At 48.8% G+C, this 24627-nt stretch overlaps 1 protein-coding gene across 2 annotated transcripts in view; it reads right to left on the reverse strand.

Annotated features, from left to right (window-relative positions):
- The window catches only part of ETS1 (ETS proto-oncogene 1, transcription factor), a 168179-nt gene extending 150855 nt beyond the window's left edge, over positions 1 to 17324 (reverse strand). For both annotated transcript variants that reach the window (XM_045370772.3, XM_065529213.2), the window contains exons 1-4: positions 17254 to 17324; positions 14349 to 14440; positions 9847 to 9917; positions 1262 to 6064 (exon numbers count right to left, since the gene is read on the reverse strand). The gene's annotated coding sequence lies outside the window, so the exon portion shown is untranslated. The remainder of the gene's footprint in view (positions 1 to 1261; positions 6065 to 9846; positions 9918 to 14348; positions 14441 to 17253) is intronic.
- Positions 17325 to 24627: the final 7303 nt, after the last annotated feature.

Consider the following 24627-nt stretch of genomic DNA (forward strand, 5'->3'; position numbering starts at 1 on the left):
AAATAGCCCTTCTAAAAGACCCAATCTTTTCTGAGTTTCATAAAACATCTGCTGAACAGTTTCCTATAACTGTTTTTGGCCATTAAATCAAAGCTGGCAAAAACAATGTTCTGCTTCTGCCTTTAAAGTACAGAATCGCCATCAGGCCTTCCTCTCAGACCCAGACGACAATGGGGCCAGAAATAGCCACGGGAGGCTTTGAAACACCTAAAGGCCCGGGTCCAAGCACAGAGTTACTAGTGTCTTGTTTTTCTCTCTTTTAAAAGAGGCTGTTCATCTCCCAAGTACAGAAGAGAAACTTAGATAGGCCTAGCCTCCTGGGAGACGCTCTGCTCCCCCATGCAAATTACCACCTGCAGTGGTGGGGCGGTGTGGTTTGTGCAGCTCAGGGCTGGCAGAGAGCAGAGACCGGTAAAAGTCTCATCCTGCGTTGGCAGGGGCAGCCACACATGTGGAGTGAGTGTGGGGGTGGACTGGCATCTGGCTGTATGGTTGCGCCTTCTCTATGCTGTGTCTGTGCTGTTCACTGGGCTCCTATTTGCTCAGGTGGCACATAACATGGGGGTGTGCAGCAACCTGAGCAAGTCCAGGGGAAAACTCACAGACACAAGGTCCAAAGATCTAGTAGGTTCTGTTCAGACTGTGCTTCCAACTAGCTAAGCGTCTTTGGCAAGACACTTTCTCTCCCTGACCCTGTCTGTGTGGCAGGCATTAGTGCGAGAACTGCTGGGCCTTGTATACGGCAGGAGGAAGCCAGGCCTTGGTACGATGCAGACAGAGGAACTCCTTGGGGCCAAGGCAGTCAGGCACTAAGAGCAGCTCAGTGCTGGAGGTCGGCTGAGGGACATGCAAGTCAATGGCAGTGCTAGAGCTGAGACCCCTGTCCGTGTGTACAAGACCCAATCAGGGGCTGAGGACACATGAAACTGGATCCAGCCCCTGGGAGAAAACAGGCTTTAGAATGCCTGGTTAATCTAGGATAAGACTTCAGTCTGTACAGTGAACTTGAGGATTAGGTCAAAAACATCAAGGCAACCTCTTGATGCCAAGGAGTAAGAGGCCAGCACGACAGGTGAGGGCCTGTCGTGGCTGAGAGATTCCAGAGCACAGGGAGTGTATCTGTGGTGCTTGTCTGTAGGTCTCACATGGCACATGCTTTGGGTCCCAAGACTTCATACTATCTTAAAACGGGTGACTGGGACAAAGTCACCAAACATTCAATGCCATTGTCAGAGCTGGCTCAGAGTAGAGATGAACCCACCTGTAAGCAAGGTGTAAGCAGATGGGGATGAGAGCAGCTAGGAGTGCAAGGCTGGAAGAGGGCTGGATGTGATGCACCGTGACCCTCCTCCCAGGTCAGCTCTCCAGGCTTCTGTGCACTCTCTCCCAATTTGTCCAGAATGGTCCTCACAGGCTTTGGTAGAAACTGGTTTCCATGTTCCATGTCCGTCATAATTTGTGATAGACTCATAAAACAATGGAGGATGGTCCCTGTAATCTGTGAATACAGTTAGGTGGATACCAGGTCTATAATTGCAAGAGCAAAATGAGGAGTGGGAGTGAACACGTCCTTGTCATTGTGGGTTTTCCCTGAACATAGCCAGGTAATGGTGATGACAGGGGAGATGCTGACTCATTTTCTCTTTTTCTTTCCTATCTCCTTCTCTCCCTCTGTCTTTTCCTTTCATCCCTCCCTCCCTCTCTCCCTTCCCTTCTTCCTTCCTTCCATTCTCTATCTCATGCCAGTTTCTATTAGTAGCACTCTGAGAAGAGTTTAATTTAAAAAATAGATTAACATTTTACCCAAAACAGTGAAGCCAAAAAACAGTTAAGGTAAAGGAAAATACACTGACGCAGTGAAGAAAACCTTCACTTAAAGCTACTGCTACCAGAAGATATGGTGCAAATTTGCTCAAAAAGGCATCATCTAGGAGATGCACGCAACATCGGAGCAAAGGATGCAAAGCCTGCCAACATTTTAGCTTGTTTGTGAAATTATTTCTGCACACTTGTCACTTTTTGAAGCAAAATGTGAGGTCTATTTATAGATCTATATTTATTTGATAGAATAGCATTGAATGGGCTGCTTTAGGGATTGCCTGTTGCAAATTAACTGTGTGTGTGTGTGTATGCGCACGCGCGCATGTGTGTGTGTGAACTTGGGATGCAGTAATGAATAGCTTGGACTGTGCTCATAGCTCCTGAGTTCCCACCCCATTCAAAACCTACCCCTCGCTCTTTCCTGGCAGCCATGCACAGACTTCCAGACCAGAACTTGGACCTGCATAGTGCCTCTGATGAGCGCAGCACGTCAGCTACTAGTAAAGCAAAAGCTTAGCCAGGAAGAGGAAAGGAGTGGGGCATCAGGTGGGCCAAAATGGCTGCATCCAATATTGTAACTGGGGGAAAAGCTTCACAGATGATCATTTTAAAATGAATTCAGTCAGTTTGCCATTTGGTTCTCATCCTGCCTATCCAGGGATCCGAAAGATCAGTCCCCAGTTTTCAAATATTATATTAGGCCATGCAATAACAATAAAGTTGAGTAAGATTCTGGGTTTGCCCAACTTCTGGCCCCAGGCTCCTGTCCCAGCCAGCCCTCCTGCCCAGCCTCTGTGCTGCCGTGCTCCAGCAAGCCTAGCTGTGGCTGTGATGTGCACAAGACACACGTGGAGTTGTCCCCGGACCCCAGGAAGCAGGCCGAGCCTCCCTGGCAAGGGCCTGCTGCTGCTCTTGCCGTGCTGTGGCTAGGCAGCTGGAACAGCAGGCACAGCTGGGTCTGGCGGTGGGCTCTGGGCGCAGTGTTCATCTTCACCTGTCCTTCCTCAGCAGGTTCAGGGCACTTTGCATTTGGCCTGGGAGTGCAGCCCCCTGGGTCCTCCCCAACTGCTTTTAGGGAGCCCTCTTTTTTGCTTCTGCCTCACCCTTCCCTTCCTGTAGAAAAGACCAGTCCATTCCTTGTGGGAGGCAGATGTGACCAAGACACCTGCTGTGGGTAGGAAGGAAAGGGGAGGACGGTTGGGCCGTCTCAGCTGTGCCCTTGGTGGGCTTGCGTGACTGAGCGAGACCACGGCAGCTGTGAGTTCTGGATAGGGATGGATCCTACATTCAGAGGGGGCTCAGGTGGCTGTGGGTGCCATGCAATATTCAAATTCACCCAAGCCCTCATGCTGTGTGTGCAAAGGGGCAGGACTTTGGACCCCGCATTCTCTTGGAAACAATGGAGCTTATAGGGCTGAGAGGGCAGCAGGCAGCCTGGGACCTCACAGTAATGGGCATCAGGCCCTCCAGAGCAGGCTTCTGACTGGGCTTAAATCTAGCGATAAGGAGAGAAGGCGGCCACGGACAGCCCTCCGTAGAGGGGAGGCAGCCTCCTGCACAGTGCAATGCTGAAGCAAGAGCACAGAGTCTCATGCGTGCATGCACACACACTCGCTTCCTCACTCACACCCCCCGGTCAGACAGCCCCAGCCTTCAGGCTGGCTCCTCCACCTAGCTTTGTGTCTATGGGCAAATTGCTCAGCCTCTCTGAGCCTCAGATTCTTTCAAGAACAACAGCAGCAACAAAAATAGGCACTTAAATAATACTCATTTTACAGGATGGCTGTGATCATCAAATACAAGAGTATATAAAAAGTGCTTCCCAGTTAGTCAACAAATATTTACTTAATTCACATCTATTCCATGTAGGTCTATGCCAAGCACTAGGAAGACCCTAGAGAATGAAGTAAACACTGCGGCTGGGGGTGCGGGTGTAGGAGACAGACAATAAACACGTGAGCATGAGGCAAATGTGCATTCACAAGTGCTGACAACGACCTCTGAAAGATGGCGCTGGGACAGAGCAGTAGGGTGGCAGAGGGAGGCCTGGCTCTGCCAAGGACAGTCCTTGAGGAAGGGACATTCGGGTCACAACCCGAGGGTGACAAAGGGGACAGCTGTCAAAAGTGACAATGCTGTGTACACTCCAGAGTGCCTGCCATGTGTCCCCAGGCTCTTGAGACTCAAAGTAGAGCTTGCAACCTGGTGAGGGGAGACAGACGACGAACCAAGGGCATAAGAAACTGCAATGGGCGTTGAGTAGGGTCCTGGAGTTGGGCAGATGGGAGGGGCGGGGGAGCATGCTGCAACTTCACAGAGTGGTCAAGGCAGGCATATTGAGGAGGTGGCATTTGAGAAAAGATTTGAAGATGGGGAGGGAAGAAGAAAATCATGATCTGTCTGCTCTGGCTTCTTTGGAGGACAAGCAGCTGATAGGAAAGCAGGAATTGCATCAAGAAGGTATTGAGAAGGGCGACGGAGCCACTGCAGAATTCCCAGGGGGGCACAGCAAGGGCTCAGCCTGGCAGGGTGGCCACGAGGAGCCAGAAGCCACTGGCCGCCCCAGAGAGTTGTAAGCAGGTCCAACAGGCTTCACTGACAAATGTCAGTTGTGAGAAACAGAAAGATGTGGAGCACCACCGCAGGGGCGTTGGCCTCAGAAACTGGGAGCCTGGAAGGGAAATTGCAGAGCAGGAGAGGACTGTAATGAACCGCTGTGTGGCGGAGACCAGGCGTTCAGCTGTGGCCATGTGAATTCCAAGACGACTGTCTTGTGAGTTCCCTGTGTGTGGAGTCAGAGGGAGTCGGGGCTGGAGTTACAATGTGGAGTTACTGGCACATAGATGCCTTCTGAAGCCCACAGACTAGAGGAGAAGAGAAAAAAGGACAGAGAACCAAGCATGCTCCAAAGCTAAGAGATTGAGGAGAAGACTGGGAACCAGCCGAAGCGGCTGAGTAGGGACCAGAGAAGCAGTAGGGAGAGCCAGGGAGAGTGGCAGCCCAAAGGCCCACTGAGGAAGCACAGCAGGAGAGCGAGACAGATGGCGTCACCCGCCACCAAGAATACCAAAACAAGATGAGGACCAAGTATCAACATGCTCATTTCAGAGGGATCCGAGGGTTGCCCAAAGGCCTCCACCTCCAGAAGTTTCCTGTTCGGGGGTAATTCCCTCCCTGCATCCCTGAAATTCCTGCCTAGAATTGCTGATTGGAACAGAACAGCGAAGTCCAGGGCGTGGTTTCCAACACCAACCTGCCTCCACCTCGGATTCACAAATGCAAAGGGATATCACCATGGGTCTAACCACAGAAAGTGGAATCAACCCTGAGGGAAGGGGGTGATAACATGAGTACTGTGGGGGAAAAATGGTCCAGGGAGTGGACACAAGTGGCAGCCCTCAACAGTCACACTTTCCAGATAATTTTGAAATTCCCTTCCAATTCCTATACATCTCTCATCTGAAGATGCAGGTTGCTGAGGGCAGCTGGGCACAGGCTGGAGGTCCTGTTTTTGCACAGAGATAGCAGCAGCTGACGTAGGGGGCTGAGGAGCACACAGGGAAGCCTCATCCACAGGTCCTGGAGCAACTTCCCCATCCCCTGCACCAATGTTTATGGATGGGAAGGCCTGGGGCTGGGCCATGGAGAGGAAAGCCCAAGGTCTGGTCTGCCTACTGCCGATAAGTAATTACACAAGACAAGCAGAAGGAATCCAGACCGAGATCTAAGAGTATCCAGATGCCCGCCGCAGCGGGCCCAGTTCCTGAGCTATGACAGGCTTTAATGTGCGCCCCAGCTCTTGGGGACAGAGGCCTGGCTGCCGGCCCTTCTGTTCCCTGGCACAGACCCAGGCCCCCTGACCAGGGGAGGGGACTACTGGCTCCCTCTTCTCCACACTCCGAACACATGGCCCAGGCCCAGGACAGTTTTCAGAATTGAACATGAGCTCTTAGTATACACTTGATCATTTAAATGAGGTGTATGTGCAGGACCCTGTGCCGGGTACTTTAGATACTTCAATAGAGTTAATCCTCACAGAGGAGCAAGCTGAAAAATAACCTCTATGGTGTCGCTGAAAGGCAATCAGAACAGACAAATAAGAAAATGAGACTCAGCACAATGAAGTACTTTTCCCAAGGCTGCACAGCTAATACACGGCCACCCTGCATTCCCATCCAGCCCCGGCCACAGCGTCCCTGGGCCTGCGAACACGGCCCGCCACCGACACCAGCTTCCCGGACATCTGTGGAGAAAGAGAACACTCAAACATTAAATGCAATTTTCCTCCTTCTAAAGCATTTTGCATCAAGAAAGAAAGGGAGGGGGATCTAACAAAACCACAGACCATGTATCAAAAAGCGCAGCCCAAACATCTCTGGGTCCCCACTTCCCTGCATTCTCCTTTCTCCAGAAAGACAGTAAATTGCCTACTTCCTTCTCCTGTGAGTTTGACAGAACAAAGAAGCATAGGACAAAAGCAGGGAAGGATGAAGTGACAGCCGCAGAACTATGGCTGATCAACTTGCCCCGCATCAGAAAGTCAATGATTGAAGCAAGGTCTTTTCGCGTGTCTGGAAAGAGGACCTGCCCAGGGGAGGGGCTCTCCTTCCTGCCTTGAGACCACTCATCATCCCGCCCCAGCAGAAGAAACAGCAGCAGCAGGAGGTGGAGAGAGGCAGAGGGAGGAGTGGAAAGAATGGAGTGATGGTAAACGAGGGAGAGAGGTGGGGAAGACAGGGTAGGTCCAGAAGGCCAGGAGACCAGGCATGCTTCATTTGAAGGCTTCTTCCAGCCCCCCACGTGTATAAGGTCTGCTGATTAGGGGAGAAAGGGTGAGCCAGAAGTTGGGACTCCAGGGCTTTCACTGGGAAAAGCCAAGCATGAAAGAAAAGGAAGCCTCTAGGTCTCTAAGGTTAGGATAAACAAGGAGCATCTCGGGGAGAATGTGGAAAGCAGAAAATGGGGATGTGAATACATGAGAGAGGCTCTGAGATGAGTAAAAGAGAAAAGTCACCAAAGATAGAACAGTGAGCAGGATGGAGGTGGGTAGCAAGACACATCTATAACCCACCTTATTCTTGTCCTCCACCTCCTGGACCAAGGCAGGGGCACACAATTCTCCAGCCTGGGACCCCAGCTGCCCCTTTCATAGCCGCGCAATCTCTTTGCAAGCTGTGGTTTGTGGGCCTCTATAGTGCCTGAGTTCCCCACCAGCCCATGAGCTCTATGAGAAAGTAGGTGTGTCTCACACCCCAGGTCGGCACTCAGGGGTCACCGGTGGTGTGGATGGACAAATTAATGCAGGGGGCTCTTTCACCCAACATGACTGATCCTCCACAGGTCTCTCTCAGGGGTCCCACCCCTACTCCCCGCCAGGCTCTGCGCTGTGTCTCTTCCCTCCTGACTTCTAGCTCTGCCTCCAGATCTGTCTTAGAGGCAGAGGTGTGGCCTTTGCGTTTGTCTGCTGCCTCCAATCTGTGTCCCAGCTCGGGGAGGTGGGGAGAGGGATGGGAGGTAGGAGGTGGAGAAGGGGCTCTATCAATATTGGAGGAGTAGAGAATTTTAGCCAGAGACTGCCTTTTTATTGCAAGGAATGGGAGAGAATGTAGTGGGACAGTAATGTCTTTTCCAAGCTGACCCTTGGCTCAACATGAAAAAAAAAAGGCAGCAGTGGAAAGTGATGTCAAGACACCAGTGGTGTGTTTGAAAGGCAGGATCCCTGGGTCCAGTACCAAGTGGCTCCTCACTCCCAAATCCAAGGCACTGCTACTGTGGTTTTTCAACAAATTTATATTCTGACCTGAGCTACACCAGATAGTACTCAGTGCTAGGATCGGGGCAGAGAGCAACATAGACAGCCTAGGTCCCCATCCCAGTGGTGCATATGGCCTGCAGGGAGATGCGGGACTGTGGTTATGCTAAGCGCTGTGGCAGAAAAGCACAGGAGGCTCTGAGAGCACAGAACAGGCACCTGGCTCCACCTGGGAGGTCGAGGAAAGCATCTCCTATGAAGTGACTTTCAGGAAGAGGCTGAGGAGCAAGGAGGAGGAGCCCAGAGATGATGGAAAGGGATGGCACGGGCCTGGTAGGCAGCCCTGGTTGGAGGAAGCCTGGCCTGCCTCAACCACATAGAAGTTGCTATGGCTAAAGCATAAAAATAAGAATGGGCCTAGGCAGCTCCACTGACTGAGAAAACAGAAAGGCTGGGGACACAAAGACCGCCCTGGAAGCCGATAGTGACCCAAAACAATAGGCCTGCATACATGCAAAATCGAGGCCTGTGTACGTGAAACCACCTGAGACCTGTAGTGACTCAGGAAAAATATGAGTTGGGTGGAGGAGGCTCACTGTGCCTTAGGAAAGGTGGAGAGTGAAGGAAAGTGGGCACCACAGAACCAGAGCCGGAAGACCCAGCTAGGGGCTGGGAGCAGCGTTTGTAGCATCAGGGGATGCAGAGAGCAAGTCCAGGCTCTGCACTCACCATTGAGTTAGGCTGTGTATAGCCAATTTCAGCTCTGTGTCCCAGACTGCAAAGATGGCAAGTGTTCAGGAAAAGGAATGAGCTCAAATAAGTAGGGGAGTCTTGGAGAAGGAAGTAGAGAAGACTGGAGTTGAAGAAAACCAAAGGATGGTAAATGGGGTGGAGGGTATTCTTGGGTGGGGTAAGAAGAGCAAGCCTGAGGGAGGGTGCACCCGGATTGTGTAGGGGGCAGCTGGTCAGGGGGATGGGTAGGACCTGCAGGGCGCCGGGCAAGGAGGGCCTTTGAGTTCTGGTCAGGGGATGTCCACGAGAGGCCAAAGAGGGCCACTGTAGGATTTTGAAAGGTGAGCAGCAAAACAGTGTAGATGGGGGAGAGTTTAATCCAACAGTGGTGCACAGCCCGAAAGGGAAGGAGAGGAGGGAGGCAAGTCAGGGGTCACAGCAGCCTAGGCTGGGCAGGATGGGACTGAGGGGGTGCACCACCGCAGGCAGGGGAGAAAGTGCCAAGTCCAAGCATTTCCGAGCAGTAGCACGGACTGGGGGTATCGGTGGAAAGCTGGCTCCCGGGTCTGAGTGACTGGGTGAAGCCATGGGCAGTCTCAGTGCAGAAGGGCAGGCAGGGCTGGGGGAGGCCAGGAGAGCAGATGGGGAAAGGGTCACTTTTGAGGAAACCCAGTGCAGAAAATAAATTAAAGGGAGCTGCACTGGTTTGAAAGTAAAGGCACCATGAGCCCTAGCCCTTAGTCCCCCACCCTCACACTCAGATCTCGAGGACTTCCCAGAACAAGGCTGGAAAGTCCCTGTTAGCGCAGCTGAAGGTCGCAGACCAACCCCGGGGCAGAGATCAGGGTCAGAGATGAAGATCTGGGGTCGCCAGCGTGCAGCTGATAACCAAAGACACATATGGCATCACCCAGAAGGACAGAGGCGGTGCAGTGCTGAGTGGTGGGGAGGCTCCCACTAACCACCCACCCTGTTTTGCCATTTCAAATGCCAGCTACACGGTGCCACAGACACCATCTCCTCCTCGGGACTGTGCTTCCTGAACTGCCTCTCCTGTATCAGATTCTGTCTGACTCCATCTCTCCCTCTCTTTCCACGTGCCCCTGGTCCAGCACACAGCCTCCTTCTCTCCTTTGCTTCTTTCTCTCTTCCTTCTCCCAGCTGCACAGGCACCGTCCATCTGCGCTCCTAGCTTTAGACTCTGAAGCTTCCCACCGCCACTGCCCCCTCATCAGGTCTTTTTGGGTGGCATTTCATGATTTATTTTTAGCCCCTGTGCCATCCTGAGGATGTGAACAATATTCCTGAGTCATGGTTTTGCACGGAAGCAGGGCCAGACACTCCCTGCACATCCCTGAAGATGGCTTATCAACCTCTCGCCAGGCCTACAGGGGAGAGAGCTTTATCCGACAGTTTCTTTTCTGGATGGACATTTTTCCTTCTTCCCCTCCACCTCCAGCTCAGCCTTCAGCTGCTCCAACCCAGGAGGCTTCAGTCAGAGAAGCCAGCTGTTCTGGGGCAGCAACTTGAGCTAAACTCACCCGTATCCACATCACATCCTCAGCAGAGTCAGTTTCAGGAAAAAGGGATCGTGCAAAAGTCTCTGGTGTATCTGTGATTGAAAACAGAGAGCAAGCCAGTTCAGAAAATGAGCAAGGTGAAACTGTTTCTAAAGAGTCCTGTATTGGGGGCCAGAGACTTGGGTTCTAGGCTTGTCACCTTAAGCAAATCACTTAATCCCACTCAAGGAGTATTTTCCAAATCCCTCCTCTCTGCGAGGTTCCAGCCTGGGTTCTGGTTTCACCTGAGTTAAACAAGCTGATCCTAGTAAATCATAATAATGGCTGTATTTATTGAACAATTACCACATGCAATGCGACATACTAGATACTCAGAAACACTGACATTTCTTTCACAGGAAGAAACTGGATCTCAAATTATTAATAGAGTCGCATGGCCCAGAAATCCGGATTTAAAATCATTTTGGTGTCATCAAATCCCAAGTATATCCACCCCACCTCTCACTCTCCCTGGGCCTCTTCTAGCCCCAATCGTTACCTGCCCTCATTGCAGAAGAAAGAATAACCAAATCTTAGACAATTACCCACTTGCCAGGTACCCCGGCTGGCAGGGTAAAATTCAGTGTTTGGGGAGCTCAGAGTGATGAGGGATGTGGAGAGCCTTCACACTACGGACAACAGTCACCAAGCAGGACCCCACGCTTGGCTGAGCCTGTGAAATATCCAGACACAAAACATCTCTGCCTGCCAATGCTTCCAAATGGAGAAAAAACCATTTTGTGTCTGTGGCAAGATTTCACCCAATTCTATCATCCACATTTTTAAAAGTAAATTCATTTGAATTTTGTCATGTAGTGTCCAATGTGACAGGATCATCAAGTGTAAGATTACAGTGTCAAACTGACAAGACCCAGCTTCCTGGCCCCTTCTCCCATGTCCTCTCTCTCTGTCCATCTCTCTCCCTCCCTCCCTTTTCTCAACAGCAATGCCCTTCCCCGTCCCCTGGCCCCACACATACACCTTTGGCTGCAGCTTGAGAACCACTGCTTGCCTTTTAGATGCTTTGTGATCTCCCAACAGAAAATATAAAACGATGTGTAAATTACATGGCTGGGGTGAGAGGTGGGAAAGAGAAAGAAGCCCTGAATCAAACTCAGAGACTAGTTTCTTCCAGATGGACATGAATAATCCCACGAGTGTTGCTCAGAGAGGGGCCGGTCTGCTGACCTTGATGCAAGTCCTGGGACCCGGCTGTTCCCTGTAGGATATTAGTCACTCCATAAAACCTCTAGGCCAGTTTCCCAGGCTGTGGGGCCCTATAGGCAATTTCCCATAGGGTCTCAGAGCCTGAGAACCTATGCATCTCACTGCCTGGTGGTCGGTTCATGTTGCAGCAGATGTGATTTGCCTCTTGAAACATGACTTCAGCAAATGTCCCAAGACAAAGCTGTAAACTTAACTTCTCTCGCAGAGGGAACTCCAGGACCCAACCCAGCATCCCTCCTTCTGGCCATGACGCGTGTCAGAGCCTGGGGAAATACAGAGCTCTTGCCTCGAGGAAATGCCACACGTGTGTTTCCAAGAAACCACATGCTGGGAGTTCCAGGGATGTTCCTGGGGCAGACGAAGGGGCAGCAAAGAGCTTGGAGCAGGATGTTCGGTGCCCAAGACACTTCCAAGACGAAGCTGAGGAGGGAGAAGCATGGACTCCTAGGTGGCCGGATTTGGAGGTCACCCAGCACAAGTCCCTCCCACGACACTCCTGTCCTGCATTCGTTGGGTCTTAGCTTAAACTCCACCTTCCCCTCCCCAGCAACTGATTTCACCATTGGATTCCTTTCTAGGTTTCAACATTCTTCAGCAGCTGACAATCACATGGCGGGCAGGGTGGTAGGGATATCTCATCAATGATGGAGTAAGAGAACACATTCATTCATTGTTCACTAAGTCTATCAGCCCTAAAGGTCTCTTATTTCCAAATAGGAAGGAATTCAGATTTAAAAGAGGGAGAGAGATCAGAACGGATGACGATTAGAAGAAGAGAGGAAGCGGGAGGCAATGCAGCTAAGACACTAGACAGGGAAGGGAAGAGCTCCAGGTATCAGACATCTGTGCTGGGCGGCATCACGGGTGAGCGCAGGAAGGAAAATTGATGACTTCATAATATTTTTACAACTTTACAACAAATATAAATCTGAATCTGTTGCATGTACCAGGGTCTAACAAGGGCAGAAAGCAAAGGCAAACTCAAGTTTATGAGCCCTCCCCCTACACACAGAGGTGCTGGGGGACCTCTGTGTGCAGGGGTTTTACGAAAAGTGTCCTTGTGTGGACATGAACACAGTCAACGATGCTATAGAGGCAACTCCCTGGACACACTCCATTCAGGTGGCCCTGATCACCAGTCACATGAGTCCTTGTGTCTGTGTCTTGATCTATCCCCGAATTACAATAGCAGCTTAGGATAAAGCTAACAGCATGCCTCCTAAAAAGTAAAACTGGTATTTTCCTTCTTGATGATGAAATACATAAATGTATCACTTTGCAGTGAAAAGGTGATGCCTCCGTAACCAGAGAGGTCACCTTGAGGCCTGAGTGTGTAGTTGGAGGCTGAGGGCACAGCCCTTTGTTCCAAAAGCTCCTTGCAGTTTTGCTGTTGCTTAGGATAGGTGGTTGTTGTTACTTGTTTTTTTGTTTTTTTGTTTTCTTTTTTTTTTTTTACTTGTTTTTGTAGTGGAATCAATGTTCACATCCTATGAACTCTGTCCCCTAGAACCCTGAAATCTTTTCTAGAAACCAAGATATTGTTTGCTTCCTTGAATTGTCTTTAGAAATGCAGGATTTAGGAAAGTGATGGGTGGACGCCACCCTGCCCCTTGTGTTTGACTCCCAGGAGTTCGGAAGGTGCCACGCCCACCATTGACTTGAGCTGCTGTCTTGTCTCGTGTTTGTGGCCATCACTGCCCCAGCTGTGCTAAGGAGACCTGTGTCAAAACTTACATCCCACACTCCTGCTTTCCACAACCTATTACTTGCAGTGTTAACCCTAAAATGCCCACACTTTTTGAGCTAGTCTTCTGCATTTAATAATTTTTCCCCGTCCCCCGGCACCTCTGTGTGTAGGGGGAGGGCTCATAAACTTGAGTTTGCCTTTGCTTTCTGCCCTTATTAGACCCTGGTACATGCGACAGACTCAGACTTATATTTGTTGTAAAGTTGTAAAAATATTATGAAGTCATCAATTTTCCTTCCGTCTCCACTTCGCTTAACATCTGATTCACAACTTAATGCAAGTCCTAAAAAAAGAAAAGAAAAAAGGTTGGTGGGGAGCAAAGAAAGGCTCTTCATCACTTAAAAGCAACAAAACCAGACTGTTCTACATTATATAATAATTAATAAATAAAATAAATAAGTGTATCACTTTGGTTCTGAGGCAGTAGTGTCAGCTAACATAAAACTAACATAAAAACCAAATAAGATTAAAAAAAAAAAAAAAGGATTCCAGAATCTGGGGCCTTATCCTTTATTCCAACCCCCAAAGTCAACTGTCTACTTGCAGGACGGGGTCCTCAAATCCCTGGGAGGGGCTCTAAACCCACCGTTGAATTTTCTTGAAGGTCTCACCCAAGAAGCTTGACTCCGAATCATAGAGTAAAGATCAGGGCGAAGGAGAAATCCAGAAGCTTGGTAGGAGACAAAAAGAACATGGCCAGGCCATCCAGGGATGTCACTTGCCAAGTTTTAAACCAACCTTCTGAGCTCTAACAAAATGCACACCCCAAGGCATTAGGACTGGTTTACTCTGGCCTGAGGTGACTTCCTGTTTTTGAAGAGAAGAGGTGGGTAGCAGCTCAGAGATGGGTTCTGGGCACCACTTGACTTTGACAAAACAGTCCTCGCTTGACTTCAGCGTAACTGGGGCAGATAGGGCAGATAGGGCGAGATAGGATTACTCCCCAAACAAGAAGTTTCACAACCAGGCGAGCCACGTGCTCAGGAAAGCGGGGAGCGGGGTGGGGGGATGCCAATGCAGAGGCGGGGCTCCCGGGCCTGAGAGGGAGGTGACAGGCACCGGTGAACTTGCAGGGTGACTGACTTCAGTTGTCTTTCTTCAGCAGGAAACCAAAAAACAGTGCTAAAAGAAGGTGACTGAGAATCAGAGAGACACACTAGCTGCTACTGCCCGCAGCTGGCTTTCTTGCACTTATTCCCCCATTTAATCACCAGAGGGGAACTCACAGAGGGCGGCCGCTCACTGCAGGGACCATAGGACTAAGGCGTACAATCAGCTCAGTAGGGCAACAACCCACACTAAATTTTTTCAGTAAGACCCAGTTTCAAATACCTCCGTCAATAAAACCCAGCAATTAGACCACGTGTCCTGTTTCAATAACGAGAGTGAGGTTGCCACCACCATAGGCAGCAATAAAGGTGTGAGCTTGGGTCTGACTTTGCATCGGGGGTGCCCCCGGCTCAGCAACCACTCTACACCAAACAGCTCGCAGATCCCCTCCTCCACTCACCCTTTTCCCCCCGCAGGTGTTCTTTTTCTGAATAGCAACAACTGCCACACCCCTGGTGTGTTGTTTGTTCACTGGCGTTCCTCCATTTTACTCTGAAACACAAGAAAGCATCCAATAAATAATGCCTAAAAGAGTGAATCAGTGTAGGAATCTATTATCTATGTTTTTCCAGCCAAGCTTCTCATGAATAAGGCCCAGGATCAGAGTTATACAATTCTGTTTCTTCTCAGTGTCCTGTACCCAGTAGGTGTTTTAATAAACACGCACTGACAGATCAATTCCAGTGGATCCTAGGCCTGGATGAAAAGAAAGGAACAAAGGACAGGATCCCAGAGGGCAGGAGGTCCCACACTCAGTGATGCTGAGTGTTACAGAGACTGCGTCTGTCACCAGGATCCTGACGCTTAGGATGCTCACTCAACACCCTGTGCCTGGACCTCGGCTTGCCTCAGCCCAGAGAATGCTGCCTTGCAGTCACGTTCCTCCCCCACCAACTTCCCTTTTCCTCGGATGCTCTGTTTACAGGCTTTCCCCACCCTACGCTCGGTGTGACCTGGTCGCCACGTGGTTTCTGACATTCCCACATGTAAGTCCACCAGACCCACTCGCTCTTGCCCCCAATTTAAAGACACGAAACCCTTGGTTTTACCTAGCAATCAGTCTAACTGCGGCTGACTTTCTTCAGGGGTGAATCTCTCGTACTGGGAAAGCACAATACATTTGAGGGTGGGATGGGAATAAGACTGGAGAAGGGTGGCAAAGACCCAATGATCTTACTTTTTTGTAATGTCTAACAATTGCAGGTGCCTTCATGCAAACCTGTTGCCTTTAGCGACCATCCCGAGGACTATAAGTTAATGTTTCCATTTCCATCCCACAAACGGAGCATGAAGGCACAGAAAGGTCAACCCTCACAGTATGTTTCTGGGGCACAGTCCTCCTGGCCCGACTCCCACACACAGAGTCCCTGTGCAATTCTGTGGGGTAGTCCCACCCAACCCAGGATTTGGGATCAGAGAGACCTGAGTCTACATTATGCCACTGCTAACCTTGAAAAATGGATTTAAACTCACTAAGCCTTGGTCTTTCTCATGTGAAAATTAGAAAAACAAAACATCTATCTCACAGAGTGTGTGCGATATTTAAATGAGGTAGCAGCAAACACAAAATGCCTGGTCTGCAGCTAGGCATTGCAGGTATTTGATAGGGCAAAAGTTAGCATGCAAAACTGTATTTTTTTTTTTTCAGAATGCCAGGCACGATACCAGATTCAGCAAAGCTTGCGAAAATAATATTACTAGCCACCAAAAAGAATGAGAAAAGGGAGGACAAAAAAGGAGAAGAAAAAGAATTAAGGTAATTAGTCTATTTGCTCCGAAATAATAATTGTAACAGTAAGTAAGCTAGCTGCTATTTGGATGGCTGGAAAGTTGCCAACCACAATATGATGCAGTGATCGCTATAATATATACATATATATATATATGAGGCAGAGAGGAGGGGTGGAGGGTGCTCACACAGTACCATCTGAAATAGGACTCTATGGATGAGTTAGACTCTGACAAGGAAGGAAGAGAAATGTCAGGCAGCAGGACTCACACACGGTAAGCCAACACCCCATGTCTGGAGGGGTGCTGAAGGAGGGGCCACCCAGGGAAGTGTGGGAAAAGAGACTGGGAAGGTAGGAGGGGCCATACCATGAAGGGCTCGGTTTGCCTGACTGAGAAATGGGACTTTATCTCTGAGGCCTCAGAGGTTCCTGGTAGCAGGAGTGGGGAGACATGACCAGATTTGCTCCAGAAAGAACTATGGTGGCCGGGTGGGGGACACAGAGGAGGGGAAGTTGGAGCAAGGAGACGATTAGCAGTCACTCAAAATAGGAAAGTCACACATGGATAGATGGTACCGTCGGCAAAACAGTGCAATCTTCAGCGTCAAAGGTGAACCCCAGAATCACTAAAAACAAAATCCTAGGTTGGGTTCCCTGGCCTAGGCGACTCCTCCTCTGTGTGGGAGTCACCATGAACCCTATCTCTGCCTTCCAGCTGCCCTCCAATCCAAGATAAAGGTGAGTAATCCAAAGGAAAGAGCCCCGAAAACCAAAGGGAATATTTATTTTAAGTAGTTTGACGTCTGTAGGAAGGGGGAAAAAAAAATCTACCAAGACCTGAATGGGGAGCCATGACATTCACAGAGCCCGGCCATTGTGTGAAGAGAAAAGTTCCTCAAGATTATGTTTGTCCAAGAAATCAGACAGTTTACGGTCCCCAAGTCAAAACACTCAAGGATTGGAAGCCAGAGTTTCCTGGGCTGAACCCAGTTACTAAATAAAATGGAAAGGAAAGAGCAATTAGATGCCATGAATTGTTGTTAAGCGGGTGGAGTTCGTTGCCAAGGCTCGAATCCCGCAGATGCAACAGCAGAAACTGGGGCTTGTCAGGCCCCCGCCCCCACCCCCGCCCTCCGCCCCACCGCCCACCCTGATCTGGCGTTGCTGGGGTCACTGTGACTGGATCTACTCACAGCTGCAAACACTCTCGTGCCCTGGGACCCCAGGGAGCTTGAGCCCAGCTGACTCATGTAAGCCAGCCAGATCAGTGCCAGCCCGCCCCAGAAATCAAGAGACCCCTCTCTTCTTGCTACTTGGGTGACGGTCTATACTGGTGTCCTGCAACAAATGACCACCAGAAGGAGCATGCTAGCCCTCCTTTATCCGCACTAGAGGTGTTGTGAGGGGTGGGGGATATTTTATCACCTATGAGAGAAGAGGATAAACCCAGAAAAACCATTCGTGTGAGGACAGTAGGGAGGAAAAGTGGAGGAGAGAGAAAGAATGACGGGGAGGCTGCCACGTCCTTCCAGAGCCTGCTCTCCTCCTTCCTCATCTAGCTCTTTCCACACCTACCTGGAATGAGCTCAGGAGCTGAACTTGGTTGCCCACAGAGTTCTTATCAGGACCACACTGGCTGAAACACTGAGGGAAGAAATAGGGACAGTGATGAGGGAAGAGTGCTGCTTGACATCACCATGCCCCATCTGTGCGTCAAGTCACTGAATGTGACCTGTTTGCAGTAAGTTAGAATCCAGCTGCCGCCTGGGGAAGAAATACACCAGGCCCTTTTGGGCAGGTTGTGTGTGTTGGGGGTTGCTCAGTGACCCTGGAGATTGCTCAGATGTCTCCCACATGGTCACAGCCCGGTGGCCTTCAGAGAGGTATACACTCTGAATTAGGGTCACTGATGGAGTTGCAAGGTATTTGGGGCTTGAAGATTTGCCAAAGTGTAAGTCTTAAAGATCATATTTGTGGAGAGATCCTGAAATGTCTCCACATTTGGGAGATACTTGTGTTTGAGGGTTACAGAGCAAAGATTCTCTTAACAGCACAGCCCTGGGTACAAGAGTGTCAAGTTTAGTTCAGCAGTCAAAGTCATGAGAAATTCAGAGGGAGGTGTGAAATGTCTTCTTAAAACTGAGAAGCAAAATCATTTCATAAACAAACAAAAAAGGAAAAACCCCAGCTAAAATCTGTAAACTATTAACTATATCTCTGCTTATTATTTTTTTTTTTTAAAAAAAAAGCATATGGAGAGCTTTTCAGTCAATAAGCTATAAAGTTTGTTTTGTTTTTTGTTTTTTGTAAGCCCATTTTAAAGAAAGCTCCATTTCTCATGACTGACCTTCTGAGAATAGAATGAGGTGTTTTCTGCAGTGGAGTCTGATTCTTTCATCACTACCGAAGAGCACTGAGCGATTACCCACACTGCATGGCAGAAAACAGAACGTACTGTTAGACCGCATTGATGCCATCAAAGTGTTTGTGGGGCGTAGAATTAATATTCGGCTTATGAGGGGTAGGCTGGGGGAGAGGGTGGGTGTTGTTTTGCATCCCGCATCAGGACACCCTGTATTTAACACTTTGTGTCATTGAGGGTGGTCTCAGAACCCATGCACCCAGAACCAAGGTCGGCCATCAGCCACATGGAAAGGCGGCACCCCATCCCTTCCCCTTAGCGCTTCCTGACCCTTTTCCTTTTGCTTCCTACTCCTATTTTTCCCCCTCCTGCAAAGAAAAGAGTTCTAAACCAGATCACATTAAGACCTTAGGGATGAAAGTAGCCATCCCCTTCTGAAGGTGTTTGCATTCTACAGAATGGAAGGATTCTGGTCAGGGCTACAGGAGGTGAGTGGTGAGCATGAAACCAGGAAGGTTAAGATCAAAATGGGGGGCCCTGGGGGAGATTGGAGAGTCCTCCTGAGTGTACCTCACATTCCATCAGATAGGCCCTAACCATTTTGCCAAAGGGGGGATTTGAGGGGGATTTGAGGGCATCAGAGCAAAGATTCTCTTTTCAGCACAGCCCTGGGAAGTCCTGCAAAGGTGAAGACAGCCAGCTAATGAAGGATGAAGCTGAGTGAATTTCAGCTTCAGCCCCAGGTTCTGAGCAGCAAAATTTGAAGATCTGGTCATTTATAGACTCCCGGACTTAAATCGGAGGAGCCGGAATCTCAACATAGCGACTTCAGGAGCTAGGTGACATTGAAGTCACCTTACCCCTCCATATCCTGTAAAACGGGGATGACCACAAGAGAAAGTTGTGGCAGCTGAAAAGGGCTGATGCACTTGAAGGCTTCTTCACTCAGAGATGGTCAGAAGATATTTGCCAGATGATTTCCAGATGTGCCAGAATAGGGAGCACTCTCTTTTGAGCAGGATATTTCTCTCCCACACTTAGTGTATGCCTGAGAGGAGAGAGGGACGAAGAATGATCAGACTGTCCACCATTTGTGGACAAAGGGTCATCATAGGGCTCTGACAATTCTCCAAGAGCACGAGTTCCACACAGAGGCTGGCTTCACAGGCTGGCATTGGGGTTAGGCCAGAGGTCAGACAGTAGGTGTGGCAAGGCCCCAGGTGGGCTCAGGCTGGCCATGGAGACAGGTGGGCTTTCCTGTTGAATGCTTCCAGCTAAACCACACCATCTGGAACCTCAGATTTGGCAAATCAGCAAAGGAAAGTTGGTCGCAATTATTTTCCAGAGCTTCCATGCTCTCTGATGTGTTAGATCCTTGTTAGCATTAACCAGAGTTAAGCATTTGTTTTATTCTGTCGGTGGAGAGACAGGTTTTAGAACATCTTCCCTGACAAGGTTAAGGCTGCAGGTTCTGACAATTATCTCCTGTCTCCAGAGTTTTTGTGTTTCAGTGTCTTCGGCGCTTTTTTGTTTTGTTCTATTTTAAGGTAATTTTATAGGGTTTTTTAAAAATTTTTTTTATTTTTTATTTTTTTTAGTACAGGTATGTTGAGCACAGAAAAAAAAAAAAAAACATTGCAAGAACCTTGACTTCTGAAAAGTCCTCTCATTCTTGCAGGGGAGGAATTTTGTTTTTTAGTAACTGTTTTTTCATAAAGACAAAAGTCTTAGCAGTTTGGATTTCGGCCTTCGAGTTTTTCTTTTCATCATGTGTAATTTCAGATTATACTGAAGTCCTTCCTCCTGGAACTTAGTGAATACAGCTCAATGGCGCCCCCTGAAGGCCAACGTAGAGGGGTACAGTAAAAGAAGATAAAATGAGGAACCTCCAGCCCTCCCTCTCCGACCAGCCAAGACAAACCACCATCCAGGCCCAAAGGCAGGTCAGCTTGTAGCAAAACCCAATAATTGCATTCAAAACCCAGTTCTGACACCAGCAAGCTATTTCTGCATGTTCCCACATAGTTGAGAAGAGATTGAGCTTTGGCATAAAACAGGTCAAGGGCCTTGGATTGAATTCCAGCACAGACAAGTTACCTAATCTCTCTAACTCACTTTCCTTTTCTGTATAATGTAGAATACAGAGTAATTTTTTTTATTGCTTACTATGTGGCAGGCTTTGTCCTAAGTGTTTAGCATGTGTTAGCCAATTTAGTCCTTGCTAAAACCCTCTAGTTTGTGTGCTATTAGTACCCACTTTGTACAAATCGGAAAACTAGGGCCTAGAGTGAGTCAGGAACCTTCACAGCTGCTAACTGAAAAACACAGGGCTGAACCCATGTGGTGTGGTCCGGAGCCGGGACTCACCCCCACATGTCACACTGATGCCCATACTTACCAGGCGGGGCCACCATGAGGACTAGAAAGAGAAATGTCAGCCACGTAGCCCTGGACTGGCACAGAATAAATGCCCAACAAACAGTAGCCATAGTTATTCCCATTCTTGGTTGACCATGCTAATAAAAGCTACCATAGAGGCAGGGAATCAGTAAGAAGAGATGACTAAGAGGATGCTTACTGCGTGTAGGAAAATCAGTTAACGTTCGTGGGACCGGCTTATTTCCCTTCGCATACTGTCCTTCAGGTCCATCCATATTGTCACATATGGCACGGTTTTCGTTCTTTTTTTAAGGCCGAGTAATATTCTGTATCCACCACATTTTCTTTATTCACCCGTTGATGAACATTTAGGCTGTTTCCACATTTTAGCTCATATTGACAGTGCTGCAATGAACATGAGCATGTTAATGTTTCTCCAAGATCCTGATTTTAGTTCTTTTGGATAAATACCTACAAGTGGAGTGGCTGGATCCTATGGTAGTTCTATTTTTCTCTTTTTGAGGAACCTCCCTACCGTTTTCCATAGCGGCTGTACCATTTTACATTCACACCATCTGCACCAGAGTTTGAATTTCTCCACATCCTCACCAACACTTTTTATCTTTCATTCTTCTGATAACAGCCATCCTCACGAGTGTAAGGTGATATCTCATTATGGAGAAAAATTATATGAAAAGGAAGTATCAAATTAATGGGCAAGAAAACCAGTACATAGTTCGGACAGTTGGCATACCACTTAAAATTATATATGAATCCAAAAAAGTAATTAACTCTTACTGTAAATTTTTAGTATTCTGATTGTTGACATTAACCTGTTAACAACAGGAGAAAAAGTTAATTCGGGAAGCACTTTCCAATTATATCTGTTACACATGCAAGGAGAAACAAATACAAGGAGAAACTCCTTTGCATACAATATTTTAAAGAAAAGGACAGGTGAGTTTTGGGATGCGAGGAGAGGGGCAAAACTGTCTTCTATGTGGAGAGGGATCTTGAAACATATCTTCCAACGGGAGGCCAAATGGAGGGGGGCATTGCTTTCAAGAAACTAAAGGTGCTGAGTGCCTCCCAGGATAGCAGTTAATGAGCATTAGCTGGGTTTTCAAGAAGTCTGAATCTACTCAACTAAGAAGTAGCTTCCTTCAGCTGTAGCTGCCTGGAGAACGTGTGTCCTGCACCTACAGAGACCCCTTCTGCCCAAATGCTGGTGGTGCAATGCAGCTAACCGCTGCATCTCCCAAAAGATGCAGGGAAAGAGGCAGACACCCAAAGCCACCCTGGGTCTGGGCAGACCCCTCTAGTCTCTGACAAGTCCGGGCACTGCTCAGACCTTCACATGCACACCTAGGGCCCCTGCAATGTTCAGCAAACTCTTCCCAGGCTCCCGTGTGGCATCAGGCACTGTGCTGGGAGCTGCTGGGCACACGGATGAGCAGGTGGTGCCCCTTTTCCATGGGCCACCCAGAGCAGGCTGCAGGACAGCACTGAGAGTACATGCCTATAATGTGCGGCAGAGGGTCACACCGAGGACCCTTCCAGAGGGGAGTTATTTGAGCTGCTCTGGAGCAGTGCAGACAAGAGGGTACAGAGCACAGAGGCCTGGGGTGGGGACTCCCAGGGACCAGGAGAGGCATGAGGTGGGAAGTGGGGAGCCAGACTGGAAAGGGCCCTGTGAGTCCTCTGGGGGGTTTGTAGCTTGTCCTATTAGTCATGCGCAGGCTCTTTGGTTTTCAGAGAATGAGGGCCATTCACAAGGATGACTGGAGCTCCTGCGGGATGTGCCCACCTGGCCTGAGGTTGGGATGACACAGAAGGAGTCACAGGGCCGGGCCCTCCCGCAGAGCTAGTTTTCTGTTTGAGTGTCATTTATCACCTCTTTCCAGAGGACAAGATGATGGCTTAATGACCAAAGGGGCTGGCTCTGGAGGCCTCTCTTAATTTCTAACTGAGAGCCCATAATCACCACAAGAAAAGCCTCCCCCACCCAGGACTTCTGGGGAGACCAGAGTCCAACTCAGAGGTGGTTTATAACAAAACGGGGGTGGAGAAGGTTAAAAAAAAAAGGAGGTTAGAAAAAGGGCATTACTACATTCTCCTTCACAGCACATAAGGTTTTTAAGGTAGGTAAATCACATCAGCCCAGCCACACTCAGTGACCTTTGTGATGGAAGACGTGACTGCTGGGCCAGTAAAGAAGTCGCAAGGGTCCCAGGCCTGACCTTTAGCAGTTCTGTGATTTTTAAATATCCATAAAACAAGGGTCCGTATGAGACCCAATGGAATCAGAGGCCCAAGTCCCAGCTTATCTGGGGCTGGGCCACAGCAGGCTCTGGCAAGTCTCTGGTCCTGCAATAACCCCTGGGGGCTTCCCTGGGCTCTGGGCCTTGCCTCCTGTGCTCTGGGCAGCCTGGGTCCATGGGAGAAGAGTGAAAGTCTATTTGGCAAAAAGAACCAACCAGAGGGTTGCTCTGCTTGTCTAGAAAGCGGCACCATTGTCCTGAAAACCTCTGCCTCCAGACCCCGGGGATAGCCCGAAACCTGGAACATCACTGAGGTCAGCCTCGTGAACACCCTGTCTTCTCCCACAAGCTCAGTGGAGGAAAGCAGATGGCCTCAAAAGCTCCTGTTACCATGGAGGGGCTCCAAGTCAGGTCGCGGGCTGCCTCCCCGGGTCCCCACCCCGGCTGCGTCATGATGCCGACTGCCCAGTGACAGCTCTCTTTCCGGGAAGGAGCAGAAAATGGGGCTCCCTGATGTCCTGAAGGGGTCTAGCCTCAAAGGTTCTTGCCAGGCTGGGAACAGGTAGAGTGGCCACTTATTAGGAGTTAAGAGGCCAGAATAGGTGCAGAACAGTGTAAAAAAAGTGTGTCAGTAGCCAAGTAGACACATGGAAAAGACAATTCCTGATAGACTCACTTTTTTTCATGAAATGGGAATTAGAAGAGCCGTTAGAACAGGGGCTGAAATAGTAAAAGAAAGTCTGAAGTGAGGGGGTAGAGGTGTGAACTAGGTAGTAAGGGTCATGGAAGAAAAAGCTGACCTAGAACAAGTGAAAGAGTTGATGAGAAGTTCTGAATTCTAGCTGAGTTAAAAGACCATGAATTTTAGTTGTAAAGTTGTAGTTTTTAAAAAACTACAGTTATTTTTTTTTAAGTCAGCATGGTTGTGTGATTTGTTTTATCCCTATTCTGCTTCTCTAGGTGTAAGATCAAAAGCAATGACTTGTAGCACTGAGCCAGGCTTGGGAGTTCATTGGATGTGTATGAAATTTATTCAGTTGACAAATATTTATTGGTTTTGCAATGCACTACTCTGAATATGCAGGGTGAAAAACAGCAATACAAACTCTGCCCTTATAAGCCATAAAATCCAGTGAAGAATGGTCATGACCCAAGAAAGCCAAGGGTAATGTTGATGGGAGTGTGGTCCAGATGATCAACCATAGGGGAGACAAGAAGGAAGCAGGGAGACCAAGGGATCAGAGATATCTGTGAGATCAAAGACCGGTCTTACTTATAAGAAAACTAAAAGAGTAAGAGACCAGTCTAAGACTAGAACATCAACTTTGCTATGGGAAGCAGTGATGCCAAGATCCAGGTCAGGATTCTGGGGCTGGAAAGCAGAAGAGAGGAGATGCAGGTCATTGGAGCAGGAGGTCAAGACTGGGAAGCCAGGCTGGTAGAACAGGCCCTGTGCTAGATCTAAAACAGGAGTTAAGGTAGAGAAGCAGATTTTAAGACAGGTCCAAACTCTCAGCTAATGAGGAAACACAACCTGAAATTTGGTTCACTGGGGAGTATGGGCCATGATGGAAGATGAACTTTTATTACAAAAAAAAAATTAAACATCTGGAGGGAGTGCTGGGTACTGAGAAAATATTCCACTCCAGGATCCAGTGCATGTAAATCCAAAAATGAGTATCCTCCCACGAGAAAGTGCATTTCCATTCAAATATTTGAGTGGAGAGAGTGGTATATTACACAGGACTTTCCAGAGAAACAGAACTAATAGGACAGAGAGAGAGAGAGAAAGAGAGAGAGAGCATTAGTCTAGCCTCACACTGCTAATAAAGACATACCAGAGTCTGGGTAATTTATAAAGAAAAAGAAGTTTAATGGACTCACAGATCCACGTGGTTGGGGAGGCCTCATAATCATGGTGGAAGGCAAAGGAGGAACAAAGGCATG

This window comes from Macaca fascicularis, chromosome 14 (genome assembly GCF_037993035.2).
Source record: "Macaca fascicularis isolate 582-1 chromosome 14, T2T-MFA8v1.1".
Classification (NCBI taxonomy): Eukaryota; Metazoa; Chordata; class Mammalia; order Primates; family Cercopithecidae; genus Macaca; species Macaca fascicularis.